Consider the following 10,746-nt stretch of genomic DNA (forward strand, 5'->3'; position numbering starts at 1 on the left):
GCTATACAGTAGGTCCTTTTACTTGCTAAAGTAAAATGATTTACTTAAATGTATTGTAAGATGAATTAAGATCTAAAATCAGGGGAGGAGGACTCGGAAATGAGAAGAGGCTAGGGATGTGAGACCTTACATCCTTCCTAACTGGGCTGCAGCCTACCCAGCCCTTTCTTTCTTTCCAGACTCCTGCTGTTGGCCCAGAGTGAAAGGCTGGGGTTGGGGCCATTGCAAGGTTGTTCATGAAGACTGCAGGGATGTGAATTTTGTATGACTGCACTGGCTGGGGAGAGCGGGGATCTGCTCTGCAATGCTGAGGCTACTTCCAAGGTCCAGAGCTAGCAGTTAACAGTTTCCGTTAAAGAATCACCACCTAGATGTGTAGATCCAGCAAGAGCTGGCCCCTCTCACTACCTCTTCCTGCCCCCATCTCCTGGGTGCCTCTGGGCACAGTACACTTTGTGGTAGGTCCTGCAAGGCTGAGAAGAGGGCCGTTGGGATCTCCACCTGCCCGCACACCCTCCTTTCCTGGGAGGCTGCCTGGCTCCAGAGAGAAGGAAGATGAAGTCCTCACTGGAAAGCAACTGGGACCGCTCTTGTCTTCTCCTATGCAGGATGCCCCGGTGCTTGAAACCCTGCCACACATACCCCTAAGCCCCATTCACTGATTCGTAGGGTCCTTTCAGAGTTTCATGCTGCAATTTTTTGGCCCTCCCCACCTGATCATCCAAACTTCCAAGTGGACTAGAGACTCATATCCTGGACTCCTGTGCCCTGAAGATGCCCTGGAGGTGCCTCAGAGTATCCCATATTTGGGACTTCCCTGCTAGTTCAGTGGCTAAGACTGTGCTTGCAAGGCAGAGGGCCTGAGTTCAATCCCTGGTCAGGGAACTAGATCCCACATGCCACAACCAAGACTTTGCACACTACAACTCTAAAGATCCCATGTGCTGGAACTACGACGAGGCACAGCCAAATAAATAAATATTTTTTAAAAATAGTATCCCATATTCTGCATTCCTTAAACTTCCACGTTCCCCTCTGCTCTGAGGATGGGAGCCCCAAGTGGCTCAGCCATTTTTCTTCCTCACTAGATTCTCTGATCTGCCCCTTCCCACCACTCCTTGCCACCCCAGCCTGCCCAATCACCAGGAAAAGCCAGTCAACTCATTTCCCTGCAGCCTCATGGAAACTCCATCACTCTGCACCTCAGAGTCTTGCAAGGGTTTCCTGGGGTCCACCACCCAGTCTCAGCATCTGTTGGTGGATGGACCAGTTTATCCAGTCTCGTCCTGCCCCTCAGCCTGGCACCCCAGGCTCAGAACACTTGAGTGACCCACCTCTCCATCTCCCGAATCTCCAGGTCAATGAAAAACAACCTTCATTTAGGGGTGCCAGGATTCAAAGGCAAGGAACAGTTATGGGGCCAAAGGAGTTTGCAGTCTACTTGGGGAGATAGATGTGAAAACACTGATAAGCACTTAATCACCCCAATTATTTCTTTTTCAAAGTATATTTTATTTTATTTTTTATCATTATTATTTTTGGCAGCACTCTTCGTTGCTGCTTGCGGGCTTTCTCCAGTTGCGGCGAGCAGGTGCTATTCCCTAGCTGCACTGCTCAGGTTTCTCATTTCAGTGGCATCTCTTGTTGCAAAGCACAGGCTCTAGGCACGTTGGCTTCAGTAGTTACAGCACACTGGTTTAGTTGCTTCACAGCACGTGGGGTAGTCCCAGTCCAGGGATCAAACCTGTGTCCCCCAGACTGGCAGGCGGACTCTTAACCGCTGGACCACCAGGGAAGTCCCCCCAGTGGGTTCTACTGTTATCCATTCCTTAAGACCCAGCATGAGCACTGCTCATCCAAATATTAGTATCTGGTTTGCTGCTGAATCCCCAGCACTGAGCCTGGCTTAACAGAGGTACCCACCATTAAATACTTGCATAATGAATGCCTTCCTTGGGGGGCTGCAGGAGGGGACCACCTCTCTTCCTGTCAACCTCCACCAAGCTCATTTAAATGAAGTCACATTTAACTAAAACATCCAGAGTGGACTTGCAAGAGGAGGGGCAGAAGAGGGCAGAGGAATCCCAAGGCTTTGCCTTGAACTGAGTTCTCCAATCTTTTAAGTAGCAGCTAAAAGAGCAGGATTCTGGGGCCACAGATTCTAACTTCTCTGCGAAGCCATCTGGACTGCCAAAGCCAGCACCATAACGTTTTTGTCTCCAGATTTCGAAGAGTCTTCCCTGTGGAACCCACAGGTATTGTAACCCAAGCACTGAATTAATCATCAGAAAATTTTATAGGAAGAATACACACAAATTATAAAACCCACATACACTGGAAACTTAGAGGCCAAGGTAACATCACAATTACTCCCGCATACAGGAAACCAGGCTGGGAGGAGAGAGTGTAAGGCCAGGAGCAGGGCCTGGCACGCAGTGTGGCTACAGGAGAGAGTTTTCTAAGCTGAAATGAAAGTCCAGCACTGTGACCACCTGGCAAAGCAGGCAGACCGCAGAGCTGCTGCTGAAGCACAGGCAAAGGCTTGCTTTTTCTGCCATTCATTTATTCATTCATCATTCAGTAACTGCTACTGAGAACTAGTGTGTGCAGGTACCCTGCCAAGCTGAGGGGAAACAGTAAGACCCAGTGCAGGCATGGTCTTCACCCCAGGCCTTACCCTCAGTGGCCCAGCAAGGTTTGGTGTGAGGGGAGCATTGCCGGTTCAGGGGTACAGCTGGAAGAGGTATAGGGGTAGGGATCAGAGAGCTTCCCAGCTGGAGCAGCCTCACTTTTCTGTTCCAGATTCGGATTTTATCCTGACAGCTAGCAGGAACCATAGAAGGGTTTAAGCAGGAGAAGAAGGCGATGTGATCCGTTTGGAAAGATCCCTCCAGCTGCTGTGTGGAGAACAGGCTTCGGGATTGGGTGGGGGGATGGGGTTGGTCTGAGCAGATGCCATGGCTGCTGTCGCTGGGGTGGGGAGGAGGTGCAAGGAGTGGAGGTAAATGACAATCAGGTTGTGGTGACAGATTAGATATGGATGGTGGCTGAAAAGGGAGAGGGAGGTGCCAAGGATGACTCGAGGGTTCCTGAAACACAGAGAGTGCTGGGTTCGCCTGTAGTTGGAAGCTGGTTAAGGTGTATCTGATGTCCTTGAAAGAGAACATTATTTCAGTGTCAAAATGAGTGCAGAGGGCAAGGAAAGGGTATTTTTGCTAAGGCTTTGCAAAAGGAATATTCTTTTTATAAAGAAATATGATAATACACTCACAACATTTTGCCTCCCAGTCTAATAGTGAGATGAATGTTGCTCACAGCAACTTCATGTGTAAAATTCAAACTAGTTGCTAACAGACATTTGGAAAATACAAGAATAGGGAATTGTTTGGAAAACCTCTTTTAGGAACAAGAGATGAAGGAACAATTAAAAGTGACAAGGCTAGGATTTGACTCCTGACTCTGCTACTTATTAACTGTGTGATTCTGGGCAAGCTATCAAACCTCTCTGCCTCAGTTTCTTCATCAGTAAAATGGGAATAATATCTTCCTGTTTCATAAGACTGGCTGAAGATTGGAAGAGAGTATATAAAGAACTTAGCTCATGGAATCTCTCCGAAAATGTTATCTGTCACTACAGAACACCCTCCAACAGAGAGAAATAAATGAAAATGAAAGTTGTTGATTTCCCCATATGCATTTCAGTAAAGAAGAGTTGCCCATATAACCAATCATGATTTTTGCAAATCCCCTCATAAGATGTTTAAAATTTAGGATAATATTCCCAAATCAGGGGAAGTGCTTGTCAGACCTCATGCCTGAGTCTGTCACCTGCCTCACTACTTACTCTCTGGCTCACTCTTGCTTGGGTCATGTACTCAGCTGGATTCTCCCGTTTCAGAGGGACTCTTCTTTGCTGCGTGGAGGGGAGGCTGTCCAAGTCAGACGCGATATAATTGCCATCACGTTCCAGGTCCACTGGCGCCAAGTATCAGTGGTGCTGTGGTTGGTCAGCACTGCCCTTGTGGCCCAGACTTTAGTTTGGGGACCTCTCCAGGAGGTGTCTCTGCTGGGAGGAGCTGATTCTGGGCTCCCGTGCGTTCACTGAGGTTAAAGGAAGATGGCAATTAGCCACTAGTGATTCTGCCTCTGCTCTAGGTTTCAGAAGACTCGGTGGGGAGGGGTCCGTGGCTATGGCTAAGAGCCTATAGGAGAAGGAGGCTTGGGGGATGTGATCAGCAATGCCATGGAAAATCTTTCCAAATGCAGAAGATGGCTGTAATCATGGAGACTGCTCTGGTGTTGGGAGGGTAAAGTGGGAAAGCCACGGGGAAATCAGCTGGCTCCTCCCCCAGATGCAGCAGAGAGGCACCCAGCCACCTGAGACCAGAGTGGGGCGCGCTGCAGTAGGGCAGACAGAATACAGCCCTGAGCACCAAGTAGTAGGGGCTCCCCATGTGAGACCAGTGAGGGGGCGAGGCTGGGGGTGGGCGGGGGGCAAACAGAGGTTGCAGGACTGCATTCCAATACCAATACAGAAACAGGGCAGATGGCAGGATGGATGGGGGAATGATTCATAACTGCTAGTGTTTTGAGGGGATTCACTGAGGGTCAGGCACTGTTTTAAGCACTTCGCATGTTTTAAAAAGCTATAGAGCCAGGACTCCAACTCAAGGAGTCTGGCTAAAAAAGTCTGTATACTTTAATCGCTACACTATGTGAAATGTGGAAAGAGCAAAGGTTTTAGACCCACAAAGGGTGAGACCTCAGTTAACCCTTTATGCTAAGTGCCATCCTTAAAAAAGCAAAGGTTTGGAACCACTCCAAGCCTGTGTGCTCTTGAGCTGTTACTTAAGACTCTACAGGTCTCAGTGTCCTTATTTATTTGTAAATTTGAGAATAATATTAAACAAAAAGGTTAAAGAAAGAAATGCATGCTGAGTGTCTACCCACACCTTCAGTAAGTCTCCTGGCTTTGGAGCACATGGTCCATTCCAGATCTCTGTTTTCTCATGGTCCCAGGAGTCTGCAGGTCTGAGTTCAAGGAATCACAGTGGGTACATCCCTGGATTTCCAGTTCACAGTCTTCTGGTTCCTCATAAGTGGGGTCCCCTTAACATACTTGCATTTGACATCTGAGTGGATGAGGGTCCTGATCTGATAGCAGTGACCCTGAGGAAGCTGAGGTCCCAGGTGACCCAGATCGTCACAGACATTTCATGTTTCTTGGAACTATTCCATTAATTTATTCAGTTCCCATTTACTAACTCATCAAACATTATTAGGCACCTACTATTTGCCAAGCATTACACCATGTTCTTCAAAGTAGTCACCAGAAGAGTCCACACACTCTGGACTACGTTGAAATTATCTTTTCATCTGCAACCTGGGTCCATGGGTCTTAGAGTGTGCTCAGTAAACAGTAAAGGTATTATGAGAAACAGGCTGTCGGGATGTAATGAGGCTCTCCCAGCAGGGCCCAGGGAGGCAGATACTCCAAAGGCCTGGACCATGACACCCACCTGTGTCTCTGTAGTCACAATGCAAGGATCACAACCTGAAGACTTTCAAGGATCAGCCACACAGAAATGCTGGAAGAGGGCAAGGTGGGACCATGGCACACTGAAGCACACCTGCCCTGTAAAGATGGCATTTACTACTTGGGACCAGCCTATTGTTGCAAGTGGAAATAGGGGCCAAAGGTAGCCAGATCTTCTGATTTTCCAAGAGGAACTATAAATCTGGATTTTTATTTGAAATCTCCAAGCATTTCAGCATTCATTCCTAATTTTAATCTTTTTTAAAAGGCTTGTGAGAAAGAAAAAGCTTGTCAAAAGGAACTTTCCTGCCTGCTAAAATCTGCTCAAAGATTGCCAAATTGGGACCCCTGAGTGGATCTGTTCAAGGGGAGGGGTCAAGGGCTGTACTGGAGCTAGGTTCTGAGGGACCTAGAATGCCATCCTTCCTTGAATCCAAGGGTGTGCAAGACACACAGGATACCATAAAGAGGAAGTCAAAGCCACAGTCCTGCCTTCCAGGGGCTTACAGTCTCAACACTGAGACCCAGGCAAAGAGGCAGATGGTCAGGAAGGCATAGCAGGAGGCAATGTGGGGCCTCTAGGAGTCCAGGACATTAGGGAGCAAGGCATTCTTAAGCTTTGGGAGAACTTCACCTGAGCTTCAGAAGACACTCCCAGGAAGTCAGGCTTGAGACTCTGAGGATAAGGATTCGGGAGGTAGAGAGCCCGGGGAGATCTGGGAACAAACTTTTCTGGAGACTCCAAAGAAAAGCCCTGTAAAGTTTGATTCCAGATGTCATGGGGAAAGGCTGGCTACAAAGTGCAGGGCTATAGTATAAAGCTTCACGGATACCTCCCACCCTGTCATACTCTGTCTGGCAATACCAGCAATGGTCTTGGTCCAAAGGGGCACACAGCCCAGCATGGCTGTCCAGACTCATAGAAAGCAGTGCTGTGGTCTGCTGCCAGGGGATCCAACCCTGACCTGAAAGTCGGGCAAACTGGGGTGTAAGTCTCACCTGTGCCACATGAGACAGGCATTAACTGCTTTAAGCCTCAGTTTTCTAATCTGTGAAATGGTGCCAGTGATCATGCCTGTCTCCTGGGATTGGGATGAGGATGCAACCAGCTCAACAGGGTTTTTATCATCAATGTCCACTGCCTGAGAGTTCCAGTCCCTAGTGGCAAGCAGGAGGGTAAAGGCGGTCTCCCTGCTTGCCGACGTCTCATCGCTGCTCCAGGAAATGGCAGGACTGCTTTGAAGGGGTGAGGGAGGAGATGGAGGCATTGGACACTCCCCATCCCTTTGGGGGAACAAAGGTAGAACCCATGCTGGGCGGTGGGAGCCGCGTTGAGAGAGGACTCTTCCCCAAGGGCAGACCTTTTCCTCCCAGTGCTTCTGGAAGGGAGCGGGGAGATCCGAGGTAAAACATCCCTCTGAGAAGCCAGCGCTGGGGGGGGACAGAGGGACAACATCACACCACTCCCACCCCCACCCCGCTCTGCTACTCCAGATCTCTGGCATACTCAGATCTGACCAGGACCTTCCTTCCCTTTAAGAGCCTCCGGTACGCGATGCTTTGGAAGGAAGCCCACTGGCAGGACTTACAAACCCGCGTGGCTCTTGCCGCTTCTCTGGCCTCAACTTCCGACTCACCCCCTACTTCACAGCTCTGCGCCTTTGCTCAGGCCAGAACCCCTGCCCGAGGCGTCCTTAACTTTGCCTCTACAGAAGGCAGGTCTGCGTGGAGAATGCCTGCTCCTTCATAAAGACGTTGTTCATGGCTTAGCCCCTTCTCGAACGTTCTCGCACCTCACCCCAGCGCCACACCAGGGGAGACCTTGGCACCCCTCCTTTGGCTTCCTTAGCAGCCACTGCGTGTTCCAGTCAAGCCACTGCGTGTTCCAGACAAACAAATTGTTTGTCAAGCTGTTTTCTGTGTACTTGTCCTTCTACCCCGAACACATCTCAGCCCCCGACTGGAAGCTTCTCGAGAGCAGAAAATTTAAAAAAAAAAAAAAAAAATCGGTCTAGTTACTCGTGGTAACCCAAGGGCTAGCCCTTTGGGTGGGGGCATTTTGGCCCCTCAAGAATCCCTCAAGGGGTGGACGGCTGGGCGGAGGCGAGGGCGAGTGGGTGGCTAGATGGAAGAACTAGAACGACGGATGGGGCCGCTTTTGCAGAACCGGCGGGGTGGGGGTGGGTGAGGTGAGTCTTTGACCCTCTGCAGTCTGCGCCCGTAGAACCCAGCCCACCCAGCCCCGCTCCCTCTCCCGCTCCCGGGGCCGGTGCCCACTGGGCCAGGTGATCTCGAACCTTCTCCCTCTCACACCCCAACAACAAACAACCCTCGCGCTCTCCCTCCGGAGAAAGGAGGTGGAGCCTGACCTCAGCCGGAGGCTGCAGCAGCTGCGGGAGGTGCGGGAGGGGGGTAGGGCTCGCAGCTCCGGTCCTTGGGGAAGCCTCTCCTCTAGGGAGTGGCACGGGTGGGGGCCTAGGCGGGTCCTAGGAGCCCGGGAAGCCCTCAGGCGGCAGCCTCGACCCTCCGCGGGCGAAGGGAGGAGGGGCAGAGGGGTGGCTTCATTGGGAGCCTGCTTCCGACTCTCCCTCTCGGTCTGGAGTGCCCTCGGAACCCCCTCCCCCCTTCATATCCACCCTTCTCGAACCCCAAGGGACCGGTGGGACTTGGTGCCGAGTAAGCGGGGTGGGAAGAGGATGCCGCTCGGCTGGGCTCCGAAGAGCCGAGATCTGCCCATCCCCCACCCCCTTGGCTGGGAGGGGGGTTGGAGGGCGCACGGGGGAGACACGAACCCCCGGGACTCGGCGACAAGAACAGGAAAGAACCTGAAATGGGGTTTGATCTGCAATTGTTGGGGCTTTGGTGGAGGCAATTTGGATGAGGGGCAGAGAGGGCACCCCAAAGGGAAGGCCTGGGGCCCTAAAGAGGGTGGGAGTCGGGAGTTGTGAGAAGGAAGGAGAAAGAATAAACAGCTTTTTCGGGGGCGGGAGGGCAGCCTGCAAAGACCTCCCCTGGCCAGCAATCTGGAGACTAGCACTGGACAGATGGGGGTTTTGGACACCGCGCCATGGACGTGTTCCCCAAGGTCTGATGCAGGAAGCCCCCCCCTCCAGCCCCCCTTGTTCATTGTGCAGACACTGGGCCCACACGAGCCGCTGCCTCACCTTGACCTTCCCCTCATCCTGTGGCAGTGGGTGCCATTAGAGGAAACAGAGGTCCTCTTCCTAGCTAGGCACTCAACACCTGGCTCTTTGGCGGCGCGGGGGAGGCTTTGCCCCTCCAGCTCAGAGTCACAGGGAGAGCACTACAATCTCCCCTGTCCCTAGGGGAAAGGGCCCCAGCAGGTAAAGACCAAACAGACGGCAGCACGTGGATTTGCCTGGGGGCAAATAATTTCTGGAGATCCCTTTAAGGAGGGGGTTTCGATCCCTTTAAGAGGGAGTGGGTCAGATAAAAAGGACTATAAAAGTCCAGCTTCCTTTATTTCCCAACACCCCCCTCCATGATGGGGGAGGGGGGCAAGTGCTGCGGCCGCTTTTAAATGGTGTGCTGGTATCCCTGCCCCAAGGCACCTTGACCTCCAGTTTGTCCAGTGAGGCTGAGGGACTAGGTAGCTCAGTTAGTGATCCTGACTCCTAGAGTTCAGGCATTCTTGGGCGGGGGGAGGGAGAAGGGGGAATGCAAGGGAGCTGCTGCCCCACTCTCAGGAAAGATGGGACCGGGGCGTGGAATGGAGGGGAAAGTGGTTACCGCCACCACTGCAAAGACTGCGCTGCCTCGGTGGGGTGCCTTGCCCGGTGCCAGGTGGTTGGAACCGAGGGCAGGCGGTCTGCAGGGACTGCGGCGGGCAGTGGGGGAGGTGCCTGGCGGCTGGACTGGAGATGACGGAGCAGCCAGTCTGTCCCGGCTGTCAGTCTGGTCGTACGTGGTGGGGGAGGGGTGTGCAGCGTGTTTTCTCTCAGCCCTGGATGTTTTCCCTCTCCGCATCTCCCTCTCACTGCTCTCCCGTTCTGAGGCAGTTAACCCTTCATGATGGGTCTGAAGGGGCAGGGAGAGTCCCTGCCTCCAGGCTCCAGGCTCTGGAGACCAGATGAATCCAGTCCTCTCTCCAGATGAAGCAACAAATCCTTTTCAGTGGGGGACCCCCTGGGCTGCTGGGTGTGCCAGGGTGACGAAAGGTGAGGGTTCCCTCTGGCTTTGGCACAGCCTTGGTGGAATGGGGTGGAGGCAGCATTCATTCAGGAAAGGTTTAGAGGAAGAGGTGGAGCCCTTCCACACCTGGGACTGGAAAGGAAGGAAGCCCAGGTGAAGAGGTCCCTGAAGTGGGGTGAAGAAGGAAGACCAAAATGTCCCTTGGAGAACAGGCATGGTGCAGCCCCTGGCTTCTTGGCTGGCTTGTTGACCAGCACTGACAAAGGGGATGCAGAACAGAGGTACATTGGGGGCTGACATAGGAGGAACATCAAGTGCCTTTCGCCAGCCTGTCTCCAAACCATAGCTCACCCAGAGCCTCCTGGGGCAAAGAAGACAGCCACCCACATGGGGGAGGCTCTGAGAGTAGAATTCCTCCAGCTGCTGGGCAGGCTGGGCAGGCTAGGTAGGCTGGAATGGGCTCTCATGACCACTCTGCCTCCTCTCCAATCATTGGTCCCTTTTATTCCTCCCACCAGGGTCCCAAATAAAGACAACTCTTTACCCACTATCCCAGCCCAGGGCCATTAGATCTTCACTACTAGATACTGGGGAAAAGTCCAGTCCTCCATCTTCATCCTGCAACTACTTCTTAGGCCGAGCTCAGGCTTCCTGCCACTTGGGTCTCCTTCCCTTTGACTAGGTACATTTTTCTGAACCTCTTGGCCTCGATCTCTGCCCATTAGTGGGCATGAAGCCAAGGTCACCATAGGCTGAGCTGCTGACGGGGGTCCCTTCCCCTCTTCTGTCTTGGTTCTAGGCTGCCAGAATGGCGTGGCTTAGCTCCAGCGGTCACTTATGCCGTTACCCTCTACCACTGGGCTCTGATGAGAGGTGGGGGGTGTCATCCTAAGGGACAGACTGTGACAGGGGGAGGGGGTATTTTGTGATGTGGGGGTAGGGCTGGCCTGATGGTAATGGGGAGACCGCTAGGAATCTTTGTCCTGGGAGGCTCAGAGAGGGGGAAAATCCCTTAGTGTTGTTCTACTTTTATAGGTGTAGAGACATTGCTTTCCATA

The sequence above is a fragment of the Bos indicus x Bos taurus genome, chromosome 10 (assembly GCF_003369695.1).
Source record: "Bos indicus x Bos taurus breed Angus x Brahman F1 hybrid chromosome 10, Bos_hybrid_MaternalHap_v2.0, whole genome shotgun sequence".
Lineage (NCBI taxonomy): Eukaryota > Metazoa > Chordata > Mammalia > Artiodactyla > Bovidae > Bos > Bos indicus x Bos taurus.